General features: G+C 39.9%; 1 protein-coding gene across 1 annotated transcript in view; it reads left to right on the top strand.

Moving 5' to 3' along the window:
• Nucleotides 1-15,776: 15,776 nt before the first annotated feature.
• The window catches only part of opn7b (opsin 7, group member b), a 52,409-nt gene continuing 47,661 nt past the window's right edge, over nucleotides 15,777-20,524 (top strand). The window contains exon 1 of the mRNA XM_041059417.1: nucleotides 15,777-15,948. The gene's annotated coding sequence lies outside the window, so the exon portion shown is untranslated. The remainder of the gene's footprint in view (nucleotides 15,949-20,524) is intronic.

The raw sequence follows: 20,524 nt of genomic DNA, 5'->3' as shown, positions 1-20,524 counted from the left end.
CTGTGCTTTCGTCGCAAGCTAGTGAAAAAAAGTCAAACTCCTTTCCTCTGACTCCCAATTGTCTTTTGATGTCCGATGACACTTCCTCAATCCTGCGCGCCACAGTGTTACGTGCCAGGCAGACTTTGGCAAACTCTTGCTGCTTCTCAGGACAGATATTTTTTACCATTGTCATCACACAGTCTTTGATAAATTCACCCTCGGTGAAAGGTTTGCAATGCTTTGCGATCAGCGCTGCTACCTCGTAACTAGCCTTTGTAGCATTCTCGTTTGACTCTCGAGCTTTTGTAAAATATTGCTGCTGTGAGATTAAGCTAGCTTCAAGATGTTTCAGTTTCTCGCTGCGTTCATTACCTGTGATCTTGTCATATGCGTCAGCATGTTTTGTTTGGTAATGTCGCTTCACATTGAACTCTTTAAAAACAGCCACTGTCTCTTTACAAATGAGGCAGACACAGTTGTTACGTATTTCAGTGAAGAAATAGTCCAATTTCCACCCATCCTTGAACCGTCGGCCCTCGCAGTCAACTTTCCTCCTTTTGTTAATTGCCGCCATTTTAGAAAATTGGGGGGCCTCACATACTAATTTGCTGTTCCTATTTGAGCCTCTAGATTGCGGCACTTAGAACACGCAGGTAACAGCGCTGCTGCCCAATGTATTACGTAATTCTACAAGCGGGCCAGGCGTTATTGATTTTATGACGGAGGCTGCGGGCCGGATGAAAATTGACCACGGGCCGCATTTGGCCCCCGGGCCGGACTTTGGACATGTCTGGTGTATACTGTGGAATAAGTGGGTGGCCCTGACCTTCAGGTGTCTATCTACAAATGCAAATCTGCTGCTATTGACATGTTTCATACAAAGCACATTGTATTATATATAACCTTGAGCTAAGCTGGTTTATGGATTGCATAAGTCGTTCGAATCCATAACTACAACAATTACTGTGCTTTTCAGAGTTTTCACTGCATTCTCTCAGAAACACTACCTTTTTTGTGTCACGTAGTAACGGCAGTCAACGCTGAACAACACTGAAATTGCTTGCTTGTGTAGAAATGACTAAGACTGAATAAACAAAGCATATTTACTTAACCTCAGAGCCCCATTATAGCATACTGTGCATTTCTACAGGTTCACTATAAATTTGATCCCTGCTCCTTACTTTAGAGGCTGGCAGGGCACCTACAGAATGGGACAGTGAGGATTTTACTCGGATGTAAGGATGGATAAACAATTAGGTTGAAGGATGATTTGGAGCAGCGCTAGCTCAGTAGCAGAGGATTATTTCTATGATTCACATTGTCTGTGTTTATATAATATTTATCTCTGTCCTTGCTCATTTTCCCTTAACATTTCAGTTCAGAATGAGAAAGATAGAGGTGGAGAAATGGAAGGATGGAGTGGGAGTCCAGAGGGGAGGCCCATTGTACAACCAAAGGGATTAGAAAAGCGGGTAACAAGAAAGAGGTTGAGAGAGCAAAAAGCAAACCAGCAAGAGGGGCCACCTAACCATAACTGGAAACTTGAATCCTCACTTCCCATTTCCTGTCTCACTGTACTGTCATAGATAAATAGCAGACTGTCACTTTAAGTAATCATGTGGGGATATCTCATCAAGACTTTATATAAGTTGTCCTCTTCATGCCTAGCTACCAAAACTCTATATATGTACTCATGAGTGCCTGTTCCATGGAAATAGTTGAGCTGCTGGCCCCCACAGGTATTGATTTGGTGCAGACAAATGTGCTTCCACCACTATTTCAACATTTTGATCAATGAAAACCACATTTTTTGGCCACACACAAGACAAGCAATAACAAACAAGGAAAAAAAGAATCTTTTTTTTTTTTTTGTAAAAAGTATATGTTTTTGCGAAAACAGTGAGACAGTGGTAAAACATAGCCTTGGGACTTTGGAGCATCAACATGATTGTCTCAAAACACAAACAAATACTGCTACAACCTGCCAGATTTCTAATCCCCATCTCAGTTGCACAGGGTCTCTGTTAATAATTATTTGGCTAGTTTAATTAAGTTAGGATGTGAGCCAGAATGCGGCATTGAAACAATTGGCAGTCTTAAAATATCAAATGTCCTGTCACTACAGCCTCCTTGTGCCCAACTGTGCCCTTATTTTTAGTCTTTATAAGCTGTGTCACTGTTCATTTTGTGAGTTGGCCACACTTCAAAATGAATCTGTCGCCTGTTACTAAGTAAACGTGCAGTGCAGACTGGTGTCTGGAGGCTTCCCAAAGATTGCTAAATTAGCTAATGTTAGCTCAGCAGCCATTGTGAGACTGAGAACTGTTAACAAGATCAATTTAGATGATATCTGATGTCATCTAAGCTGGTAGGATTTAGGGTGTAACCTTTCCCAAATTGTCGTCTGACCGTTAGAATCGTAGATCATGGAATAAGTAAGTTGCCGATCATGTTCATTGAGACAGTGACACAGTCTTTATAATGTAATAAGCTTTCAGTCATTTAATTGTACATGCCTCTGCTTTTAGTAATGCTTTACTTCTACCATCATACGTCCCTCCACCACCCCACTGTTTTTCTGTTCTAGTTACATACTATCGTACTTGGCGTCTCCTGCCTTGTGCAGTTTGTGTATTCCATTTCTCAATGACGTGTCAGTTGAGTTCTGCTCTATATAGCAGAATTCTGCGCTGCTGCTTGGGAGTCATTGGGGAGCACAGTCAGGAGCAGAGCCTATTCTGCCAATGTGTGTAACCACACCATGTACTAAATGGTTCTAATTTTATAAGTGTTTCTGACAAATGTGGAGAGGACATAAATGTATTCTCAGTGGGAGGGATATATATAATATTAAAGGTCAGAAGACTAATTAAATTTGAAGATTTAGAGGGAGAGATAGAAGAGGGAACTTGGGGTTGACAGAGGAGCAGTGACAGCAGCAAAAACAGCAGTGCTGTGTTGAGAAGGAGAGCCGTGCTATTTGAAAATGATAAATTGGCCCTTGGTCGGGCTAATCCATATCATGGAGACTACAGACAGGAGGACTAATGGAAAAGATAGGATTGTAAAAAGAGATTCTGAACCTTCACTGACTTTAAAAGTGTGGAAAGAAGTAAATCTGGAATATGAAGTTATCTGTTGGAAGAATCTATTATCCCTAACTGCTTATTTTGATGATATACACACAGGGTGTGTGTAAATGTTTGCTGCTTGACTTTGCTCCAATCCCATCCCCATCACACATAACATGGACAGAAGTAGAAAAGTTTAAAATGGAAGAAATTAAAGGCAAAATTTGGAGAGACCAGGCTTGGCTGCTGATTGTATGTTGAGTATGGCCTATGATTTTCACCACACAGTCTGTTTCATTCATGACAACAACAGATACTGACAGAGTTAACTCCCATGGAATGGATAATGGTGATGTCAGATATCTCTGTAAAACTGACGACTTTCTAAGTGTGAAAGTGGAAGAGTGTACAAGGCTTGTTGTACAAACTGCCAATAGTCATTTTATGGATTTCTAAGACTGTAAGAGTGTACACAAATATAGACAGCAAGCAAACTGTGCAGACATGAGCAGGGACTCTGGAAAAGAAGGCCGACCGACAGAGAAGGAGGGTTGTGGTTTGGGGTCTGGAGGCAGGAAGCTGGAAAAAGTGCAGTCCAGGTTGAGGCGAGTGGGAATAGTTAAGGTAGTGGACAAAGGTGCAGAAACTAAAGAAGATCCAGGGGATGGAGAAAGTGTTCAAAGTGTGAAGTCATCAAAGTAGCAGGAGAACTAAGAAACAGAGAGACTAGCTTGTTGGGACACAGGCTGTAAGGCAGAGAAAGTGAGAACCCAGGGTGACAAATCAGATGGGAAACAGAGGAGTTGACGAGCTTGTTGAGTGCAGAGGCCGCAGGCTGGCTGATTGAACATGGGGCGAAGTGCGAGATTGTGAACCTCTGAGTGGAAGAGGCTCTGAATTTTGGCAACAGTGACAGTAACTCATACATATGTGCAGGTTATTATATTTAACATTGAAACATCATACCTATAAGATGAACTTCGGTCAATATTGATTGTTAAAAAAACAAAACTTTTTATACTCTTTCTTTGTTTGGATTGTTCTTTGATGGAACTGAAATACGGATGTTGTCAGCTGTTGTGTTTACCATGTGGTTGTAAATAGGATGCAGGTAATCCATGACTGCCATACTGGCTCTTGTGGAGTGAGGCATCTGACTTTTTTTTTTTTTTTTGGATCACCACAACAATGGTGGAATGGAAGTTATTCAGTTTTTGGGTAGGGATGATGAAGCCTGAATCTGCCCCCTAATACATATACTTTTTAATCCCCCAGATACACATTAAATATGCAAGCAAGTATGTGAACAGTGATACCAGTTTAGTAGCTATTGTCTATACGTATACGCTGGTAAAAAGCAAGTATACCAGTGACCTTAAATGTGTTTATTTCTCCTGCAGTGGTTTAATGGCACCTCACTACACAATCGGCACCATCAACTGCTTTACCCCAATTGGCCCATCTCCTAATATTTACATGGCAACAGTGAATGGAAACATGCATTACTTTGCATTTTCTTTTGTCAGATTTTCTTGAAATTTGGTCTAAAGTTGTGCTACATTTGGACTGAAACTTGACTATTTTGTGCTGTTAGTCTGAGAAAGTGAAAAAGAAATACAATTATTCACCTAATTGCTTCTATGGCAGACCAGCACAGTGTGTATCCCAAAATTTTTATCATTATGTTCCTGTAAAACGTGCAGACATTCTCCTACCTGCATGGAAGGACTGCAGCACAGGGTAAAAGTCCCCACTTGACTTCAACTCAAGGTAAACTCAGGAAAACCTCACACAAGCAAAGCCTGTTGCAATTACCCTATTTAAGCAGGACACACTTTTCCATTTCATTGCTATGTGAAAATATACTTGCAGTCCATTATTTTGTCCTCTGTAGATAAATCTATACATCGACCAGTAAACATATTGACCGTCATCACGACATGCAGCTCTACAATGCAGAACATTTGACTTGCAAGCTGTATCACTCTATAAATAGCTCAATACGTGATGTTGTTTTGCAGCACTGTACCTGCAGTTGCATTAACTGCCAAAGTTTCGCTTCAGCTGGAACTTGATAACCTACAGTACTAATAAAACTGCTTAAGGTGGGGAAAAAAGTGGGGAAGAGGGAAAAAAATATGATTATTGGAGTGTATCAAACTGTGCTGCAAGCTAGAAAAAAATATTTTGAATTAAATAATATCTGTAAATTTCCTCCTTAGAATTGATAGGTGGATTAATTGGTAGATTGTGGTGACTCACTGATAAACAGAAGTATGGATACACATTGCATTCATTGTTGGAATGAAAGTGAAACAACTTAATTCTTTCTGAGCAAGTATCAACATTAACTCAGAAGAACTCAGAAATATTGTGTTCCAAAGTAGCAGTTTATAGGTCTATATCAAACAGTGCTTGAGATTGCAATAATATTCCAGCTGTCTGTCAGCTGTGTGAATGCCCACTGCCAGAGTTTTCTGCTTTTATTAATTCAGTAATTGATCATCAAAATTGTAAACAAAAGTAAAATATTATTTGGCAACATTTGAAGAGGCTGCTATAGCAGCACCATAGCAAGCGCATGCCAAAGAAAGACCCAGGTCGTAGGAACAAGTGACATGAGACACGAGATGCTGCCATGAGGGGGAGAGGGGAGGAGTAATATGTAGAGCAAGCAAGCAGTGGAGGATATGATGCAGTTTTCTCTGCCTGAGGGGCAAGACAAGCTAAAAAAAAAAAATTCACATGTGCAGCAGGTGTGAAAAATGAAAGATAGTCAATACAACATGAGAGAGGGTCAAATGAAATGAAATAAGAAAATTAATCAATAATCAGTCAATAAGAAAAGATTAAAGTTGGCCAGCTGCAAAACTGTGATTTATCACCAGCGAGGTTGCCTTCTGCTACACATCCTCACACACAAACACAGTCAGAGCAAGCACACATACAGTTGGTACACACACAGTCACATATTCTGCACAAAAAAGGAAAACTGAATATCTTGTGTTCCCCCATCAGAACAGATGGGATCCTTTTTTATTGACTGATTATTGATTAATTTTATTATTTCATTTCATTTGACTCTCTCTCATGTTATACAAAACCACTGTCCGTCCAGTGGTTTTGTATAAGATCTGGTGTTGCACTATCAATGGCAATTATTCAAGATTGAGCAAAAAAAAAGAAAAAAACAATTCTGTCTCCTCTGCAGGTTTTAACAAACTCAGAGCTTAATGTTCACTCACTGTAATACTTCGGCATGTAGCAGAAGGTGATTTACAGTTGTCACACGTAACGAGTTAAATTTACTCTAGTTACTGTAATAAAGTTGTTTTTTTTGTGTTACTGTACTTTTTGGAGGATTAACTCTTACATAAGTATTTTAAGTATAGTCCAGTATTTTACTTTGCTACATTTAAAGTTAAAATCGTTACAGGCTAAAACAAAAGTCACATGATGAAGTTATGATTCACCGTGATTCACTCATCTGCAGAAGTGCTGTTAGAGACTGTTCATTGGTTGCAGCAGCTGTGGAGTTTATTCTGTTTATACATCTGTCTTCTGTTTGATTGTTGATGATAATATATTCTGTCTTTTATGTTTTTTGAGCACACTCTTTACACCAGTTTTCTTCTTTCTTTTTGTATTTGGATGTTTTGTGTGGTAAAGAATTTTTAAAGACAGAAGGAGATAACAGCTGCCACTGCAACTTATAGTATTCATCGCAGAACTGTTTTGTTAGACTGCATTAGTTTTAGTTATATGTACCAAACAAGCTGCCAACTCAGTGTATATTTGTATTTATCAGTTGTACACATAAGCTGCAAAGTGCCTGGCTGGAATTTAGTTTCTTTCGGTGGGGTTCTCACCTAGTAATGGCATATATGCATTGAAATACCAAAGCATATATGCCTGGTAACCTAAAGATATCCTTTCATTTAATCATTTATTATTATTATTATTATTATTATTATTATTATTATTATTCATGTTCATACCAGAGGCAGAGGCCTTTTCTCTCACTGCGCAGCTTGTTTACCGCAGCTCAAAGTCACTGTTATCGCTTTGTCAAGTTGTAAAACTCAATTAGTATTAGTCGTTAATCACTTTGTTTCAGTCGGCTGCTTCTGTGGGATTTGACTCAAACTGACACTCAAACTCATCACCTCCACGACTGGAGTGTGTGGCACATGAAAGGAAGTTTTGATTTCAAGTTGATGTGAACGCTCAACTCTGTAGTTCACAGAAGAGTTGTCTAGCGTCTGCTGGATGTTTTCCAGTCAGTGTGTACATGTTGCAGGTCACTCCATTTTATCATTACAGTAGATGCAAGTTTTCCCTTTTGTAAATTCTGCCTTTTTGCTTTTACTTTTAACCTGTTACCAGCCTGTTGCCACTGTCTGCCTTCCTATTTCCTGCCTTCCTGCCTCAACCCTTTGGATTTGTTTTTTCCTGTCCATGTCAAATTGTAAGTTATATTTTTAATCCATAGTACCCACATGGCTCTATGGATTGCAGTTGTTATAAGAAGGTACATTTTATTAAATAGCACTGTTCAAGAGTAGACATCACAAAGTGCTTCATAATAAAAAAAATTTAAAAAAGCAGCTTTTGAAAGGTGTCCATGGGATCCACAGATCTTAAGTCCAGTGGGAGCATAGGAGCATAGGAGCCTCAACATCAGAAGCACTGTCTTCTTTTGTCCTGAGCCTGGAGTGAAGAATGACTATCAAACCCTGATCAGAGGACTTCAGATTTCTACTGGCATTACATGGAAGCAGTAGCTCTTTAATGTGGTACCTGACCAAGCAAGGCTCTGAAAATGTAATTGCAAGAAGATTGAACTGGGTTTTGAGTTTGATTGGAAGCCAGTGTAAAGAAATCAGGATTGGTGTGGAGACGTTCTGAATGACTGGGTCAGAAACTTGGCAACATCATTTTGGACCATTTGTAAGCGGTTCGGAGATGAATTGCTGTGACAACATAAAATAGAGTTTTATGCTATTCTGCTTTTCTGCTAATACCCGTTAGCTTTTTACTTGACAGAAATATGTTCACGTGTCTTTAAGGTTCTGCCTACCTGTTATTTCCTGCCTCAGGCCTTTGGATTTGATTCTTTGCCGCTTGCCAGCCATTCCTATTTTTGTGATCATTGTTACAAGTAAACTGCCTAAGCCTTCATGCTGAGAACTGTCTGCATTGTAATCCCAGTCTCCTGCTGAGCCGTGACAGTTGCTGCTGTAGGTTGGATGAAAGTTGGGAATAGAATAGCCTTTATTGTCATTGAACAATGTCCAATGAAATTACAGTGGCACTTCCCTCTAAGGTGCTTGTGTGTAATAAATACAAAAAAAAAAAAAAGATAAATATAAAAATCTGTAATCGTGAATCAAAACATACTGCAGCGACTCCTGCTGCAGGTGCTACAAAACTACTGACAGGTGAACATAGTGAACAAGTTCATTGTGTAGCTTACACACTCCACTATACAAATTATTATTAACATTAGACAGCATGCAAAAGTACTGTAACTTGAAGAGGAAGCAGTATCAGTTTGCATAGACACATATTCAGAGCAGAGTTTATTCCATTAATAATGTCTGTGCTGCATTATCTGTCATTCTAAATGCTTTTTAAGTAATTGTACTCGAATTGTACTTGAATCACACAGTATATACGTACGTGACATTTTACAAATTAGTCACATTGGACGCTAATCTAAATTAAACAAGCTTTGATCTACCAGATCTACTAGATATGCATTCAGTCCTCGCGTTCTCACATCTATCACTCGGAGAACCTTTTGAAGTCACGTGGGTTATTCTGTAACCTCCTCATGACAGCGTCATAGGAAGTGCACCTGCTTGTGTCCCGTTGGATTACTGCTGGACCAGCTTGATTGACTGATTAATTACAGTCCAACGTGTACTGACATGTGACTGTCCTCCTCTCTTGTCTCTCAACAAAACAATTCTCACTCCCTCTGTTCCTACAAGTCTTTTTTTTCCTCTTGGCTTTCATAAAATAAAAACAAGGAATCCAAACCCACATATCAAAAGTGTTGCTTTCACTTGCTCAAGAACAAGACAAAGAGAGAAAGAGAGTGAGGGAAAGGTAGGAAGACAAAGAGAGAGACAGAGAATGAGGAATGTGATACATCCAGAGATGATGAAGATGAGGGCGGGGGAGGTGGTTGTTTATTGTAACTATAGATCTATGAATGCAGACAGAGCTCTCTAATGGGGCCTTACAGGCTTTTGGGCTGACTGTGCCCCTGCTGAGACAATCATGCAAGTGCTGGAGATAGCTCATGACATCATACTGACTAAAACAGTCAACAGTGTCATTCAGAACCTCGCAGTGGAAGCCACTTGGCTGCCATATTGGCATACTATAGATATCCCCAGTGTAAAAATAATTGACTCTCTATGAAACTTAACAAAGTCAATAAAATGACTAGATATAAAGTGTAGAGATGTGGTGGTTGAGTGGACAGCAGCATTAATTTTATAGGGCAACATTAAGTTGGCATTCTCAGTTAATTCATGTGTGTATGTGTGCGAAGAGGATGTAGAAATTAAATGAGATTTAAAACAAAACAAAACAATACTCATCCCTTTAAGTTAAAAGTTAAGTTTAAGTTAAAAATTAGCTTTGCTAAGGAGTCTAGAATCACGTCAAGGATCTCGTCTAGGAAAGGAAATAAACATTGGTACACTTTCCTGACAGCCAGGAACAGTGGGGGATGTACAGAATATGGCATTTAGAATTCCTCATATGATCAATTATTAATATTAAAACTGGAGATGAGAATTTTGTTTAATGTCTGTGACATTTAAATAACAGTAATGTAATTTTCAGACAAGTGAAAATGAAAGAAAATGAAACTGAGTGATCAAAAGAGAGAAACAGGATGTGAAAGTAATAAAAAAACAACTATTTTGTAGTTACTTTAATGGCATTAAGGAATAAAGATAGTCAATCTGTGGCCTACAGTTTAGAGCACAGCTTCAGCTGTCCATGTCTGTATAGCCACAGCAGAATCATAGGACATTTGTACTGCTACCAAAATTGCAAAATTGTGGAAAAAGTGTTTACTAAACCATTTATGCCTTTCCCATGCATTCTGCACATATAGACTGAAGCCTGAATGTGTAGTTCATCATCTGAGGCTTACATGTGATCCGTGAAATGTGCCCTTCCCCTGCATCCATATGTATTTAAGGAAGGATCATCATGGTGATGCATGATGATGACCTTGATGGTGCATGGTGATGAGGAAGATGCTTGTGAATTAACAATCAAGAAGGAAGGATATATACAGTGTACAATGCTATCTTATTGCTACAATACCATAAAAGTAATGGCTATCTATTAATTCAGCAAAAACGTGTAAACTGAACTAAATTTAGGCCAATTAAAAAAACAAACAAACCAAAAAAAACACAGGCATTCACGGTGTAAATATATTCTTATATGCTGGTAATACTGGAGACAGTATTCGGTAAATCTTTTTTTTTCAGTTAAAACACGTGATGACTTGCTGTGCTGTATGGCTCTAGCCACAAGCTTTTTTTTCCTTCTTCTTTCTTTTTTTTTTTCTCTTTTTTCTTTTTTTTTTCTTTTTTTACTCTACTGATGATTTATGCTTTTGGTTGTTCTGATGGCCTGGCCTTCCATTAAGCTTTAGATTACCTCCATAATAACTCTGGCATTCAAGTTCCTACTTATGAATATCTACATATGATTGCTTGATTTTATGTAGAGGGGCAAACTGTACACACAAAGACATGATTGAAAAGAATGGCAACAAAATTGGTGTGTGCCTTTGTCACATTTAAGATTTGCCTTTAGGAGTACTCTGTTGTGTGTGCATTTCTGTATGTGTTGTCATTTGGGCATTCAGTCTGTGTGTGCTCAAATGTAAAGTATAAAGTGGTCAGTTGAAATTGTCCACTGTAGACTTCACTGTTGTCATTTAAGTGGTCACACTGGATCACAAGACACAGCAGAGATGGCCAGAGGGAGATGAGAGAAGGGTGGTCTGCCTAAGCTGCATTCCTCTTCACTGTGCTAAAAGGCACACAACAATGTCATGACCCCTATTAGGTCACAAAAGTAACTCTTCCTCAAAGAAGATCTTCAGTGAAAATCAGGCTGTGTCTGCTTAAAGGAATACATTAAAATAAACCAAGGTATAATAATGTTTTCAGCTACATTGCCTGGTAGGGAGTTTGGTGAAATGTACTGGAGTTTTCAGTTTATTTAGATGCATTGCTTCTGCTCAATCTGTTCAGCACATCACTGTGTGTGCATTGAAGGATAAACTACTAAATCAATACATTAAACAATAAGGGTGCTGCAAGCCAATCCTAAGGATCGGGTGTTGAGTCCAGTCCAGTGATATTTTAATAGGGGCTGCTGGCTCTGGAACTGTTTTGCTACATTTTTATTCCCATTGATAATATAATGATCATACACATTTCTGCCATTTCTCTTTCATGTTTAATTATTTCAACTTTGTATCTGAGAAATCATGTTTTGTCTGTAATTTTGGCATGGGGACAGGTTTAAATACTGCAGTACCCATGAGCTCATGGGCTCATAAATAAGAGGCCAGTCAGAGGAACCGACTTACACTACTCACAATAAGTTAGGGATATTGTGAGAGACTCAGTGGATGTCATACATACGGTGTTTGTTTCACTTCCGAGATTTTTGGGATAGGGAGGCAATTGTATTGGGGTGATAGCCACACCTCATTTTGTGTTTTCCACGTAATGGTCTCACTGTGTACAGTGTGCCTTACATATTGGGGCCAATACCAAAAAATACTAAAAGACAACCCTTTTCAATGTGGCATCAATTTCAACATTCTGTGGGTATAAAAAGCTGGTATTGTCAGTAAGTCATTCCAAGTTCATCATTCAAACAGCCATGAACACACAACGTCGCTTAACGGATGAGCAGCGCCACCTAGCCATAGCGCGCCTTCGGGTCGGCGGCAGGCAGTCAGATGTTGCTCATGAACTTGGTGTGTCTCAAAGTGTCATCAGCAGACTTGCATCAAGACACAGAACTACTGGCAGAGTTCGTGACAGACCCAGGAGTGGAGCCCTACAAGTGACAGACCGCAACGATGACCAGTACCTAAGGACCTATGCACTCAGACATCGTTATGCAACTGCCACACAGCTGCAGGCCCGTTTACAAGATGTGAGGGCTACGAGGGTTTCCAGACAAACCATTCGCAACCGACTCCACCGCTTTTGCTTGAATGCCATGTGACCATTGCAGGTGACTCCACTGACACCAAGACACCGCCGTGAACGTTTGCAGTGGGCACAAGACCATGTGACCTGGACAATGCAGCGGTGGTCTACTGTCTTGTTCACTGATGAGTGTCGGGTCACCTTGCACAGAAATGATGGTTGTTAGCGTTGCTGGAGAAGGCGTGGTGAGCGATACGCCGAGGTCAACATGGTCCCCAGGGTTTGCTTTGGCAGTGGAGGTGCAACAATCTGGGCAGGCATCACCAGTCAGCGCAAAACAGATCTGGTTATTGTAGATGGCTCAGTCACTGCACGTTCTTACTTCAGAGACATTGTAGAACCCATCATCATGCCCCAATTTCGCCAGCACACCCCCAACTTTCTGTTCATCGATGATAATGCTCCACCACATCGTGCCAGAATTGTCACAGCTCGACTTCAGGAAGTCGGAGTGCCTCATATGGTATGGCCAGCAATGTCCCCTGACCTGAACCCCATAGAGCATGTCTGGGACCAGCTGAAGCAGAGACTGGATGATCGTACCCCACCCCCACGTGACTTGGCAGAACTGCGTGTAGCACTTGTGGAAGAGTGGAACGCATTGCTTCAGGACAACATCATGAGACATCACTGTCAAGCTGTCATTGCGGCAAATGGTGGAAACACCCACTACTGACATTGCCAATTTTTGTTATTTGGGTCTATTCTTGTTATTGTCTAAATTTTGGGGGTAATAAATATTAAACTAATGAAAATGGTGTAGTAATATCAAAGGGAACTTTTACTTATTTCTTTAAAATTCAGACCAAATAGGAAAAGCACTCATGCACATAACAATATCCCTAACTTATTGTGAGTAGTGTACTCTGACCAAATCAGAGTGATAGTGAATTAAAAAGCTTTGTTGTTACAGTTGAGAATAAAACACGGCTTCAAAGTTTCTGAATTCACCTGCAATTGAACCAGAATTTAAAAGTGAATTGATTTAAGCTCTAGACTGTTTTTTCAGTTTTTGCAACATCCCCATCTTCAGATTCCACCCATCGTTAGTGGCGCATGTAACAGAATTTCAAGCTTGGTGATAGGATGCTTCTTGCTGAAATGCATCTTAGTCGTAGTTAATGTCTACCTTGAAGCATTCACACAGGCTTGTACCCTTGACATTTTATGAAAAAGCCAGATATTTTCTTTTCACAGTTTTTGAGCTTCTCAGCTTGTGATTTACCCAGTAAAGTTTCATGCTTATTGACGCTCCAACTGTGAGTCATGTAACATTGTCTATTGGAGAAAGGAAATGCACTTTTACTTTTGGGACATACTCCTACTTTGCAATTATATAGATTATATCTTCTAAAATAAGATCAAAATCTGATCCTTTACTGTACCCTGCTGTGTTTTGTTGGACTCCAAACACCAGCCTGCTGATGTTGCAGTGTTGCTCTCCCTTAAGACAGCCAGCCTCTACAGTGAAGCAGTTTGCTCACATACTAGAGGATGTGTATGTGAATATATTTGTCCGCAGTTGTGAGTGTGACTGAGTTCTGACAAAAAGGTGTGCCAAATGTAGTTGGCTACAGCTGGGTATTGTATTGGACTCAGAATTAGAATAGGAAGGACATCCCATATTGAACAAATTAGCTGGCCCAAATCCAACTTTGTACACCATACTAATGATAATCATGTTACTCTTTACACCTTAACTTTATGACATCTAAGGAAAGATAGGAATGCACATTGTTCTTTGATCATGTTGTTGTTTTTTTTTTTTCTCTCTCCTTGAGTTGTGTTGTTCATACTGTTGTATAAGACACCGGAGCCAGGTGCTGGGCAGCTGTCTGTATGTTCACCAGGTGGGTTTCTGTTACTGCTGTCCATGTTTACTGCTGATTGAGGTAAACATCAAGGTATCCTGCCCAAGACTGAGCAGATGGTACTGTGGAAGAAAGAGAGAGAACACAAAGGGAGTGCAGACAGACAGACAGAGAATAGGATGTATGAAATGCATTGTGAGCTTTACAAAATTCCTCCATAAACATATTCTCCTTTGTCCATAATGCTAGTCACAATGCTGATTTACTTTCGGTGTAACCTGTGAGACATTTAGTGTGGCACAATATGACAAAATAGACTAAAGTTTGAACAAATATAAAACTACCCATATTGTGCTTAATAATAATATATCTGTATGCATATAGATTTTCATGGCATATAGCTGCATGATATTATAGCTAAAATAGTGTGATCAAGATCAAACAGGATTATGTGAATGCTGATTGGCTGCTACTTCCCCCCCCCCCCCACCCCCATTTCTTCCATCTCCCTCTCATTTATTCCACTTACACAGCTCTGAAATGAATGAAGGCACGTATCTATATTCAAATGTATACATGAATGGATGCAATAGTACTAGCATTTTCATAACGCAACATGTATGATTTGCAGTCTATAAGGTTACACATTCATCCATTTCCTTTGTATGCGACCAAGGAATGGAGATTGATACAAAGCCTTTTGTTTCTGTTTTCTTTATCAGTAATGCTCCCAGTAGATCCTCCAGTGTGTTGTGAAATAGCATTTGAACAGACTAGGGAACAAGGGTACACACACCAGTGTGCCTTTGCTGGTGGCAACAAACCGCACTCGCAGGCGAAGATTAACCATGACATTTTGCTTTCACTTGCACTTCAAAGCCAAACCCGTGCCCCCAGTCTCAACCCCACCCTGCAGAACTCTCCACATCCAGATATCCATTTTGTGTTATGTCATTATCCCTCTGCCACTCTGTTATCTTTCTTTCTTGGTCTTTCCATCTCAAGTTCCTCTCTCTCTCTTACACTGTATGGAGTACAACATTGAAAATTAATATTAGGGGTCCACCGAGGTTTGTACAGCATGGTGAAATACTGTCAGGAGTGAGCACAAGTCTGTGTCTCTGGGTTGAAAAGGTGAAAATGTGAGATGTAAGGTAAGGTTGAAAGATAAGTGTACTAATATAAAAAAAAAAAGATTGAGATATTAAAACCCTTTGAAGGACATCCTGCACGTGGGAATTACAGCGAGAGCATGCTGTGTTAAGGATAAAAATGTGGAACATAAAAGGCTGAGACTGACAGAGGTGTGTGCATGTGTGTGAGAGAAAGGGGCAGGCAGAGGGGGTTGGGTTGGTGTGGGGGGGGGGGGGGGGGGGGGGGGGGGGGGGGGGTGTAGAGAATGCATGTGTGTATGAGAAGGAGATTTAAGTAGAGAGCGAGAGCAGAGCAACAGAGAAGGGACTGGGGGAGAGAGTGGGAGCTGCAGACTGATAGAAACAGTGAGGACGAGAGGAAGAGAGAGCAGAGACCAGCAGCACAAAGCGCCAGCACGTCTGTCTCTATCTGTTGCCTCTTGGATCTCCCTGAGCGCAGCTGCTGGGCTGCTGTCGAGTGGATCTTCTCGCTCAGTGACTGTGTGAGGGAGCGTCTGAGTGCATAGTGTCACAGTTTCCCAGCGGTTACGCACAAACCTGCATTTGGCTGGTCTGGTTATGGTACTGCCACACATGGGTGAAGGTTTGACCATCTTCTCTCTGGACTTGACTCAACACCCATGATCCCTAGCCAAACCTGGCATACCCTCTCATTAAGGTAAGCAGAAAAAAAAGTGTTTTAGTTGGACTTAAAGTATGTATTTATTTGTTGTTTGTAGAAGATTTTTTTAAAAATAACTCAGAGTTTTATAATATGAGTGCTTGGTTAATTTGGAAAAAGAAAAACAAGCCTGAATGCATAGCACAGCAGATCACATTGCATTTGTCCCAGGCTCTAGTTTCACTGTTTACTGTATCTGGTCTGACCTGCTTTGTGTGTACAAACACCCTGATGGACTTGCCTATATAAAGACCCCTATGCTATCTCTTCCCAGCTCTTGTGTCCATCTAATTATTGCACATAATGTTATTACACATTCTCTCTTTGCCTCACAACTGTAGAAGGCAGGTGGATTGGTGAATTGTTCTCATATGCCTATAACAGATTCTGATGATGATGAGTTTTTATTCATCTGTAAGCCTCTACATCTGTTAAACACGTGTGCTGAAGGTTAACTGAGTCAGGGCAGATTCTGAACCGTGTACAGTGCTGCTTATTGAGTGAAAGTTGCTTGGAATCTGTCATGTGGATTGCGTTCGCTGTGACATAACAGTTCTCTCAAGACGATATACACTAAACATACCATATTTGACTGTCAGTCATTGTGCAGTGAGTTGTATATATGTTTAATACTACAGTACATATAGATGTAATATTAGGTGTAAATTGTGAATCATCATAGAAATTGGTTTTCAAACTATATAAACTTGTTATTGCCTGTTGCTCCTTCACTAACAGGATGAGGGGAGTTGCAATGAATGTTGTGTTTGTAATTGAGACTCTCATAAAACACAAATAGGGGATAATCAAATGTCTCCCTCAGCAGCTTTCCTAAATATACATGTTTCCCTTTGAAATGTGAACCATAACTATCTGAAGCTCTCTCTGCTGCTGCATCTCTCTGCTTCACGTTCAGACACAGTTTTTTTCCTGTGTGCGTCTTCTGACAGGCTCTGCTTTTACATCTTAGTTATTATGACCTTACATCACTTCTTAATCATCATCATGCTGCTTCAGGAACATCAAGGTACATTTAACTCATTAAGTAATTGAGTTTGAATGAGCAGCTTTTGAACATTTGAGTGCTCTCTCAGTAATTGTAAGCATAATTATTGGAATTTTGAAATACAGTGTAATTGATGAGCTTGCTGGTGGCACAGTGGTGTAGTGGTTAAAGCTGTTTCCCCACAACAAACAGGGTCTGGGTTTGAATTTAATTAGGTTGACTGGCGACTCTAAATTGCCCGCAAGTGTGAATGTGAGCATGAATGGTTGTGTCTGTGTGTCAGCCCTGTGATAGACTGGCAACCTGTCCAGGATGTACCTCGCCTTCCGCCCAGTGTCAGCAGGGATTGGCTCCAGCCCCACCCCCACCCCCACCCCTACTCCACACTCCACACGCCTACCCTTGAAGGATAAGTGGCATAGCTAATGGTTAGATGGATGACTGATTGGCTTGCTTAATTATTGCCTGAACTGAATAGATGTTAATTTGATTCATGTAATTGATTCTGCTTAGTTTTGATGCTGCAAACCTGAACTGTTGATTGCACGCATGGTTCTTAATGCAAAAATCACTGATTCAAATTTGACTGCCTTTAAGGCTTTTTGTTCTCTAATTTAATCACAGCAGGAATAAATCTTTATACAAGGTACTTAATGCTCAAACTTTTATAAAAAGCACAAATTTTCAGTTGTGTGATTCCATTTATTATAGTTCCAGTATGAATGGCAGGACTAGAGTTCCTTGACACCATGCACACCAGGCCACATGATTATTTGGAGAAGACATACATCCCTCTATTAGGCTGAGGATCAGACATCCAAACATCCTATGCTGTTCATATTCTACACTGTCCCTGCCAGCCATAATAATAATTAAGAGACTCACATCCAGTGTCCAACATGAGAGACCAAGCTTTGTCAAGCTCTGCTGCCAGCATTGCCAGAGGAAGTCTGTAATACCTTCTGCTCTCTGCCAAATTTATTCTTGATTCACATGATGCTCCGGACCACAAAAGCTCCCTGTAATAAAATATCAGTGGGAGCAAAGACCACACTGAGCAAAATAATACATCAAAGCAAAGAAAGCAAAGTTGTAAATGTAACAGAAGGTACTGTACTGTAAATGCTTTGTGTGTCTGTTTTTTTTTTTTTTTTCAAATATATTTTTCTGGATTCTGCCTTTATTAGATTGTTTGCAGTAGTAAACATGAGAAAATAGATGAGGGATGACATGTCACAAAGGCTCCTGCGGATGTGAATGCAGTTGCATGACTTCCTGGATTTCCAGCCCAGGATGTCCCATAACTGGATTTAACACACACATATATTTAACACAGAAAATCACAAATCACTGCTGGTTCCAACTTCCAATCATTGTAAATTGCGTGTCTTTGGGTTTTGGTCTTAAAACAAAAAGTAGAACTGAAATGATTAATCCACAAAGCAGCTGACAGAAAATGAATACTAGTTTGACTAGTTTGATCAGAAAAGAATTTCTATATGGGGATTAATAAAGTGATTGTGATTCTGAAACAGTCATTTAAATCATTTTACAAGCAGAAATGTCAAATATCTTCTTATTCCATTTTCTTAAATGTGAAGAATTTTCTCTGTTTTGTACAAATATAAATTGAACATCTTTGGGTTATGGACTGCTGATTTGATGAAGCAAGACATTTCAAGGCATTGTCTGTAGCTCTGGGAAACTGCAATGGGTATTGGGTGTTCACTATATCCTGACATTTAATAGACCAAGTAATTAATTGATTGAGAAAATAATCGTCAGATTAAAGGATAATGAAAGTAATCATCGGTTGCAGCCCTAATTATTATGAGGTTTTGTATCCATCTGTGCTGTATGTTTGGTAGATACATATGAATGCGTGCTAATGTCTACGTTGTGTCTTTGGACTTTCTGTGTGGAGGTGATATAACCTAGTTAGTCCTACTGTGTGACAGTACGGAGGTGTTATTGTAAGCAGCAGTTTTCACATCAGTGTGGGAGGGAAGGCGTTTTGCAGTGATGTGCCAGTGGGGGTGAAAGGCTCAGCCCACAACTAATCAGGTTTATGGAGCAGATGAAGGAGAACTCCCATGTAGCTTTGAGTTAGGAAGGTGATGTTTTGTAAGACCACTGTCCACTTGCTGTGTGTTCCGGCTCTGTGGTGGTTACATCCTCTTTGTGCCGTGCTGTTCCAGATATTACCCCTGTCTCTTTACTTTGCTTCCGGTTAATGTTTTTTCTGTACTTGAAAATAGAGTAAATTATATTGTGTTGTTGCATCAAATTAATTGAATCTACATATGTAGATGTGAAATATGCAAACATGCTAGAACAACAGTCAAGGGTACACCGTTTATCATGGTTAAGGATTGTTTGCATTCATGAGCACACATATGACCACACATGCACACAAACACACACTCAAAAAAAGAAAAAAGAAGAGTCTTCTTATCCTCATCTATGTACTCAGACATGAATGGCAGAGATCATTGTCGTAGTACGTGGGAGTACGCAGAGAAGGTCGTCCATGCATTGACTTATGAAACCAATCATCCTCCAGTATTATGGATCTGGCTTACTCTGATTCATTCACTTTTACTGGAACGATGTCTATTGCCTCAGCTCCATATTTCCCAGCTCACCAAACTTTCTGTGGGGAAATTTAAAAATTTAAGGCTGATGTTTTTTAAATTTGTTGAGACATCCAGTGATCTGCTGTCATTTGACATAGATGAATTTTTCATATCCCAGTGAGCACTGGAGTAAGAGAAGCAAAATAACGCAGGTGTAAGCAGGCATTTATCTCCATAAATAACCACTAAACGAGTGCCTCAGTGAGGCGTTTTGAGATGTTTCATCCACATTTCCACTTGGATCGTGTACACTGTACCTCATGGACTGCGGTTGAAATGCATACTGACTGCAAACTGGACTCCCATGATTCAGTAGAAATCAAACAGTCCACCAGCTGCTGTTGGCTTTTTCCTTGAGATGTTTACATTGTTTTGTATATCATCTTATATTGGGCCTATCTGTGTTTTTCTGCATACTTCTACTGTAATACTCGCTGCAAAGTTTCAGATTGTGTTACACGGGTTAAAGAGCGGTTCAACTTTTATACGGTAAAACTGATAATTTGAAGAGAGAAACTCTGTTGTTCTTAAGTGAGAGAGATCATTAAATTAAGGTGAAAACAAGCGAGTTCTCCTGTTTTGAGGACTAGGGCAGCTTGTTGTCTCTCTTCTGCCAAGTTAGAAATACTTCCTGTCCCTCACAAAAACACAGCGCTATAAAAGTATTATAAAATGCTAAAAGGATTGCGGTAGCTAATCCAGAATAGAAAATAATAGAAATGTTGGGTTTCTTGGCTGTGTTTTTCAGATTCAGAAGATTATGATTTACCAATGAATTGCTGTCTGCACCTGGGTGTATCACATCATTTGGCTTTAAGATGTATGCACATGCATACATGGGCATGTTTCTGCTTTGCTTCTGCAGTTTGTGCTGAAAATAATTGCCAGCTCATTAAGCAGCATGACTTTTGTTGTGGTTGTCTGTATTAAC

This window comes from Toxotes jaculatrix, chromosome 2, assembly GCF_017976425.1.
Source record: "Toxotes jaculatrix isolate fToxJac2 chromosome 2, fToxJac2.pri, whole genome shotgun sequence".
Lineage (NCBI taxonomy): Eukaryota > Metazoa > Chordata > Actinopteri > Toxotidae > Toxotes > Toxotes jaculatrix.
The sequence above is the reverse complement of the archived record's forward strand: the minus strand, read 5'-3'. Positions and strand labels throughout refer to the sequence as shown.